This window comes from Corvus brachyrhynchos, unplaced genomic scaffold, assembly GCF_000691975.1.
Source record: "Corvus brachyrhynchos isolate BGI_N302 unplaced genomic scaffold, ASM69197v1 scaffold114, whole genome shotgun sequence".
Classification (NCBI taxonomy): Eukaryota; Metazoa; Chordata; class Aves; order Passeriformes; family Corvidae; genus Corvus; species Corvus brachyrhynchos.
Window position 1 is genome coordinate 7,005,048 of NW_008238337.1, and position 8,016 is coordinate 7,013,063.

The 8,016-nt window shown below is 44.2% G+C and overlaps 1 protein-coding gene and 1 long non-coding RNA gene across 17 annotated transcripts in view; one reads left to right on the plus strand and one right to left on the minus strand.

Annotated features, from left to right (window-relative positions):
- FBRSL1 (fibrosin like 1) overlaps window positions 1-8,016 on the plus strand; it is a 374,043-nt gene that overhangs the window by 281,609 nt on the left and 84,418 nt on the right. The window lies entirely within an intron of this gene.
- LOC108446874 lies at window positions 5,998-7,976 on the minus strand. Its single transcript, XR_001862216.1, has 2 exons — window positions 7,866-7,976; window positions 5,998-7,696 (listed from the first exon to the last, which is right to left on the minus strand). It is a non-coding gene; the product is annotated as an uncharacterized LOC108446874 (long non-coding RNA).

Genomic DNA, 8,016 nt, shown 5'->3' on the forward strand with positions numbered 1-8,016 from the left:
AGGGCGGCGGTTCAGAGCAGTTGCCCATCCACTGCAGCAGAAGACGTGTCCTGGATCTGCTTGTTTCTCTGGGATACACTTAATATCCCATGGTTTCCTGAGAGCCAGGGGGTTCTGCCATGGAAAACAGGTATTAAATTACTACCAGACACAGTTGTTTCTGGAGCTTCTCAATAGGAGCTCACTGTTATTGTTAATAAAAGAGTGCTGGTGTAAAGGTTTAGGCAATGAAAAGCCCTTAGCAAGGGCCCTGGTGGCAGCCAGGAGATGTCACCTCTCATCCTTGAAATAGTGTGTAGAGAAATTGAAACTGATTCCAAGTGTTTCGTGTTATCATGTGTAGCACCTTCTCTTATTCATAGAAAATGGTGTTTTACTTTGCTTGAGCAGTCTTCTCTATGTCCCCATGCCCTCAGGTGGGCTGGTAATGGGTGTTTTGCCCTACTGGGCTCCAGCATTCCAAGCAGAGCTCCAAGTTCCTGCTGGAGGAACCCAATACTTTTCACTTTTCTGACTTGTCCTGCGGAGTATTTCCCCACAGATGGGTTAGTTGGTATTTTTCCAAGGTGAACTTGGCTTCCTCTTTTTGATGGCACTATTAACTCTTTATATTTTTCGTCGGGTATGTTTCACCACTTCCTGAGCTCAGCGCTGCTGCTGACTGGTTTTGTTAGCTCACCTCAGGAGGGAGGATGAATGTAATTTAGAGCAATGTTTGGGGGCAAGGACGAAGGATGGTTAATCTTGACAGGGATCAAAATGTGGCTGCAGTTGAGCCAGTAACACTTCTGTTTGAGGGGATGGAGGACCGAGTGTTCCTCCCCTGGGTTTGTGCTGTGAGTGGATCCCAGCCAGGCTGCTGAGCACGGAGAGGATGTCTGTAGCATCAGGCTTGATTTTGAAGTAGTGGCCATAAACCGAAGACTTTTTCATCCTGTTTGCTGTCCCCTGGGCTGTGCAGTCCCAGTGTGTGTCATCTTCTATTAGTCTCGATGCAACCAATGACCTTGTTTGTGTGAGCACATTAAGCACAACATTAATAGCTAATTTGACTACTTTGGATTCAGACAGGCTGCAATCAATCACCTGAACTCTCCTGATAGCGAATGTGGCTGGATGGGATTAAGGAGAAAGGATAAAATGCCTGCTTGGGCCAAAACTCTAGGAAATTGGAAAACTGCTTGTTAGCCTGTGTAGCTGATGTAACTGTAGCACTTGATGGAAGCGTGTTCTTCACTGGAAAGAAAAGCTGAAAAAGTGAGAAATATGTGGTCTTCATAGAGGTTTGTTCAGCCTTCTTCCTGCCTGTCAAATGCTGGCATGGTAAACGAGACCACCATGATACAGAGGCATGTTTTAGAAGATGTCATTGGGATAAGTTCTAACCTATTCCAGGTTTTGGATCCCTTTTGAGCCCCAAAAAGGATTAGTTTCAGAATGGCAAGGATGAATGATGAAGCAGATAAATAGAAATGACATAGCTGGACTGGAAAGTGCGGTCAAAATTGTTCTGTCACTGAAGATATTATTTCCATTAAATGTTTTGAGATTTAATATTGATTTCAGTGAAATTACCCTTGAAAACAGATTTCCTCCAAACCTTTATTTTTATATATTTGTTTTGGAACTATTTTAGGACGCAGAAAAATGAAACTCCAGCTTCAAACAGTTTTAATGTTTTGAAATTGGCTTTTTTCACTGTATGAACAATTTTTAAAATATTATTGTTATTTGTATTCCAGTCATGCCTGTGCCACTCTAGTTATGGGCTAAACGTCATTTTGCCAACCACAACGCAGACTGGGGGGGGATCGGTTTCTGCCTGAAAATGCTTTGGGTGTGTATTTCTGACGGGCTGCACTGATTGCCAGTGCCTATTTGAAGAAAAACCCAACAACATTCTCATTTTACAATATGTTGGCTGCCTTTATGTTTAAAGAATTATAAATAAACCAGCAGATTTTCCACAAAAACACATATGCTTTCTTCCTGATGAGCACGATGACGCACCAAGAATCCTTGCAAGAGGCCTTGAGTCTCCTTCAAGTAGAGGATAGGGCTGAGGTTGAAATTGAAATTTTAAATAACTCTTCTTTAAGAAAGATGCTGGTAGAGCCTTGTTAGCAGAAGAATTGCTGTTTTCTGACTAATTTTTTTTTTTTGCCAGCATGGGAACAAAGAAAGAAAGGAGGAGGCAGAATAAAAGCCTGTGTGAGTGTACGTGGAGAGGCTGCAGCTCTCTAGACTGGTAATGGTATCTGGAAAGGGTCCAGGCTGTTGTAAATATGAACTTTTGTCAATATTCCCCAAGCTTCTTTGGACTCTATGGTGGGCTTTATTAGCTGAAGGTCACACCATTGTGCTGTCTCCCTCTCCTGAGACCTCTGATACCTTCCTGAAAGGACAGCCCATTATCCCTGGGCTTAGAAGCCAGCTTTCTCTTCAGTGGCACTGAAGCTGATAAGCTTAAGAGGCATATTTCATCCCGCCACTGCTGCTTTCAGGAAACAAACTCTTTATCATTCCTGATTAATTCCAGTTGAACAAAAAAATAAAATAAAATAGAAGGCATGTGTGAGTGCACACGTGCACAGAGACGCAGAGCTGAATTTTTTCTTGTGTAAGGTCAACTCACAGCACTGGCCACAGCCAGCAGTGTCTGGAGCAGGCACTTTGCTTTTCCTGGGTGCTGCATCCAGAGATGGATTTAGTAACGTGAGAGGATCCTGGGCTGCAGTCACTGTGAGGAGAAAGGGCTGGAAAGGGAGACGGGGTAGCAGCAGCCTGAGCATCAAGGTTGGAAATGATTTGTGGCAATTAAGGATTAAGGTCTGTGAGAGCAGGACCACCCGCTGGGAGAGTGGCTCTCCATCACCTAGGGAAGATGAATGACCCCAGGAGAAAAGGGGGCAGGGATTTCGTACTCAGCTACCTGAAAATAATTGTAAACCCGTATCTCGCTTCGGTATCCTGCAGCCCTTTTTATCACAGCTAAATCCCTTTGCTGGGAGTTGTATGCAAGAGAATTGAAAGAGATAAAAATGCTCATTGCTGCTACTGCTTTGTTTTCTCCATTTCTCGCTCTAGCTTGACGTTTGTTAGGAGGTGTCTTACTGACTTTCTTATTAGTCCTCTCTCAGTAGCAATGTGTTCCATACATGACTCTCAGATTTTTAGGGTTATTTTTTTTTTGCCCTTGCACTGAGATTCAGAGTGTGGAATTAATAACAATGTATAACACATGCAACAAATAACATATTGCCCTTCTGTACTCATGCAGTATGTAAAGCACCCAGGTGGCATGTCCCAGTGGCCAGGTGACCCACCCGTGCTGTGTGCTTCTCTCCAGCGTGCCCTTGATGGGCAAGACACCTCACCTGGCTGTGCATCTCGAGGTTTTCAAGTGGAAAATGAGAGTATTGGCACTGTCCGCAGTCCTGTTTGTTTGGATGAGCGTGCAGCTGCAGCCCAAGTCAGGTCTTTTGGTCACAGCCCAAGTTGGGTCACAGATCATCTAATTTATGTTGCATCAAATTTTTATTTCACTTCCAGCATAGACTGTGTTTAAACCAAATTCATGGTACTGAGGTTACAACTGGCTTCGTTTCCTCTGCCAGAACAGAGATGGAACAATATTAAAACACAATTTTGCAAAACTATGTTTACTTTTTACCAGTGAGGACCATATTTAAAGATGGATTTTGGTATTATGGCTGCAGCGCTAATGTAAACAGGGTTTGATGGGAAAGGCTGTAAAATAATAGGGCTATTGGTCATGTCTGGGGGAAAAGAAATTTCCATAGTACATTTCAAACTGGAGTAGCTCTGAAGGTTTGGCTGGCCAAACCCAGCTAGGATTTCTGACTTAAAATTGCTATAGTAGCATGCACTGGGATGGTGGGCCACTAGTAGCATTTTTTCAGAGGTAAACTACACAAGCCTGTATGAATTGGGGCACTTACTTTTGTGGATTGGGTTAAACTTGTCATTCTTCACATAAAATAGAATACAATGACGTTTTGATGAGAACCTCCTTAGATATACCGCAGACTCCTTTTTAAGGGCAAAGTAGATTTGAGGAAGATAATTATCTAGTAATCTTAGTGAAAGCTTCATATATGGTTCTTTCTCCAGATGGGTTAACATGGTGGAAAGATTTTTATCAGTCCAGTCGTGCACCACAGACTGCAGTAGAATATGTACTTGCTTGGACCCTGAGTTTAGCGATAAGTGAAATGTTAATATGTGCTTGGCAGAGCAAGCTCTTAATTTCCCTTAAAATGGAGGGGGCAGAAATGATCTCATTGGACAAGATGTCTTTGGGCTCCTGCCCACTGTTAGGTATATCCTAGACAGGGTTTATTTACTTGGTGTGGGCAGATTATTTCCCTTTCCCTCCCTGAATCTGGCCTGCGGTAACTGTTAGCGAAAGAGCTTTCCACCTCCTGTATTGCAGGAAGCATTTGAGCTCTTGTTGAAATATGAAGCTCCCTTGCTTTATTAAAATTAAGAACTACTTTCTCACATGGCAAAGTGATAATAAAGACTGAAATTGGATCTATAACTTCATGAAAAGAAAAAGAATTTTTTTAAAGACAAATCATGCATGGTAATACCTTCATTGTTCTCTCCCTGTGTTCTTTGTATTGCTTAACTCCCTGCGAACAAAGAACCCATAACTGGAATTGTAACAATAATCCAGGCATTTAAGTCAAAACTCAAAAGGCCCTTGGGAATCTCATGCAAAGGTGTGCCCTTGAAATGGTAGTTTATGAATTGTCTGAACAGGTCTGAACATCCTGGCCCTGAGGAAATCTATGGGAATTTTGCCGCTGACTTCAGCGGGGTCAGGATTCCACACTTGGCGCTTTGTACGCACTGCCGGGCATTGAGCAGAGCTGTCTTTCAGCTTTTGAGAAAGTCTGACTCCCTCCTCACAGGCAGGCGGGAGATTTTCTACTTGGTTGCACTTGTGAATTCTAGTTAAGGGAATTGCTTTTGGTCCCTCCATCTTTGTCACTTACTTAAACAAACATGCAAACTGGAAACATGCACTTGCTCGAGCTTCAGCAGCGAGTGCCTCCTCGAGATCTCTTGTTACTGATCTAGAACTTAAACTGATTGGGAAAGTGGCTTTAAGATGAGGTTCAGTCGTGCTTAAATGAAACCAATTGGGCAGAGAGATGAAAAATGTTATTTGTACTTGCCATTCAGATGTCTGAACCCAGCTAGTTTGAAGTACGAAGGGTTCGGTCCCTGAGCTTGAACACAGATTAGTAGAGAGGTTGTAAATTGAAGCAATGAGTATTTCTTCAGCAGTTTATTGCAAAATAATGGGGTTTTGAAAATACAGGTCTATCCAGGGTCAAGGTCACTGGGAAAGAAAGGTACTTAAACAAACAATGAGGGAATTAGTCTGAAATTTGCATGCAGACTCAGATAACCAGGGCCCTTTGAAACCCACTTGAACATAGAATTTAGCCCTGTTGAGGAGGAGACAGAGCCACAGGACCTCTCTCAGCCCCTCCCACTTCAGTGATTCTGGTCAGATGTCTCATCCCTCCCAGGGTATTTGGCAAACCACTGATTTGTCTGGCTCTGGTTGTTGTGAACGTGGACAACATTATCTTCCTCTGTCACATCACTGTCCAGGGAGAGGAGGGGGGAGTTACCAGAGTGGGAGTGAATTACCCCATGTCCTCAGTCTTCCCCATTCATGGTACAGTGGCCAATGACATCATCTGTTGCTTAAGAACTGCTGTTGATGGAATAAGCTCTACATTTAATGAAAAACAAAACCCAAAGAAACCATATTCCCCAGAAACATGATCCAGGGCTCCAAGAAGGTTGGCACACTTTAGTTACCTCATCCTAGTTCTCCATCAAAAGAAAAGGTTAAGGAAAAATTACTGGAAAAAACTTGCTGAGCTTTCAGCAACAATATCCCACCGACTGTTGTTGTTCATCCAGAGTAACCCCACAAGCTCAACAACCTGGTTCATGGCAAACTTGGTTTTAATTAATGTTAGTAGAAATCAGGTCAAAAATGTGAGGTGTGTGTCACTCATGTTACTATAAGTAGTTAGAAGGAGGAGTTGGAAAGCTACATCCCAGATCCATCACAAAAGCTTATTTTGGCTTCCCTGCCACTCGTGACTGCAGAAGTATGGCAGTGGCTGAAAGACTGGCTGTAACTTTCCCATGTTTAGCTGCAACGGAACATGCAAAAGCTTGAAAATTTCTTGAAGGTGCCTGGAGAGGCCTGGCCATTGTGTTAGCAGGAGTATGCGTTGAAAGCTGCTCAAGAGAGGGGCATTTCTTAGAATAGTTTGCAAAAAGTAACAATCACAGCCCAGTATGGACAATTAGAGATCATTAGAAGTAAATGGTTAATTTTTCCCAACTTTTCTTGTCCAAAAATGAAGCTTGGTTTTTCCTCACTGTAGCTGTGTCTTGAGGGCTTTCCTTAATGAGCCATCTCCTTCTGTCCAGTATGGAAAGAAAAACAGAAGACACCTTCCTTTGCCTCCATGTGATTTTAATCTGATTCATTCATTCCTAATCATCTTAAAGGATTATAAAAGCAAAACCTGTTAAATCTTGGTTCGTTCTTCTTTTCTTTCTCTCCCAAACATCATCATTTGTTCTTTTATCGTGTTGCATTTCTTTACCCATGAATCAGCTGCCTTTTTATTTTTCCTCTCTGTAACAAAAGTCGGGTGGGGAGGGAGGGGGCGATAGGAGCGCTGCTTCCTTTGATTTGTTCGACGCACAAGTGTTCCTTGGCCTTTCATACCGAGGAGTGGATGCGGCTCTTGAACAAATTGGACCTACTTGTTTGCTGGCCTAGGCCATCTTGTTATCCAGCCAGCTGTGTTTTGATCTTGGAGGGCCATTTGAAGATTAAATTGAGACATCTTTTGTTACTATTAAGTGCAGTAATTAAATCAGCTCAGTGTTATTTAAGTGTGGAAAATGTCGCTTTGCTGGCCCATGGGTGTCTGAAGTTGCCATTAGACAGCTGTGTTGCTTCCAGTGCTAATGATGAAGAGGTAGGAGAAAAGAGCCAAGTGCTCTCTAAATAATTTTCAACTCTTTCTGGGTTATACTGGATCCCTCCCCACCTTTTTGTGTGACGTTTCTCCTCCATCTCTCCTCAGTTCATGAAGAACAAGGTTTTTGAGAGACGGAGCTTGAGCTTTGTCGGGTGGAGAGCTGGCAGCGAGTGCCCATTTCTGAGCAGAGGGCTGGAACGGTGTGGGTGAAACATGCTGAGCTTCCTGGATGGGCAGCTGCTGCCCCATCTCCGAGTTTGCAGTTGTTGGCTCTGTGAACAACAAAGAGGCTGACCTAGCAGGGTGGATCTAATAAATGAGCAAAGTTGACTGCCTCCCCCTCTTCGTCTGTGGTGGGAGTCTGCCAGTCAAGTCAAGCACGGCGAGTACATTTGTTCCCATGAGGGCCATTGTAATACAATTTGCTGGTGCAGACTGGCCTGACTGTGAAGTGGTGGCACCTGGGAGATGTGAACTCTGGCTCAGGCCAGGGCTGATATCATTCAGAGGTCACCTGGGGCTTACTGGGGCAAGTCAGTTGCCCTTCTGCGTCCCCCTTTGCCTGCTGCTTGCTGAGCAGATTGCTTTGAGAGAAGTGGCTGGAGGTGATGATTGGCAGCAGGGAGCGGAGCAGACAGACACTGGAAGAGAAAGTGAGATCCTCAGTGGGAAAGGCAGTTCTTCGGAGGTCGAGTATGTTTTAATGCTGGGTTAAGTTGCACAGCAGTATTGGCTCATTGCTACTGGCAGCACTGATCACTTGAGCGTTGCCTTACCCTTCCCATCGTGCCCTTTAGAACCCTGTCTTACCTCCTGTGTGCAGCTGAACATGCTCCCTGCTGCTCCTGTGGCTCCTGCAAGGAAATCCAGCAGCTCTCACCCCTCGATAGGGGAGCAACTGCCAGGCTCAGCTGCAGCAGTTCCGCCGCCGTGTACCCGCCGGGGCGAGGCGGAGCGCGCG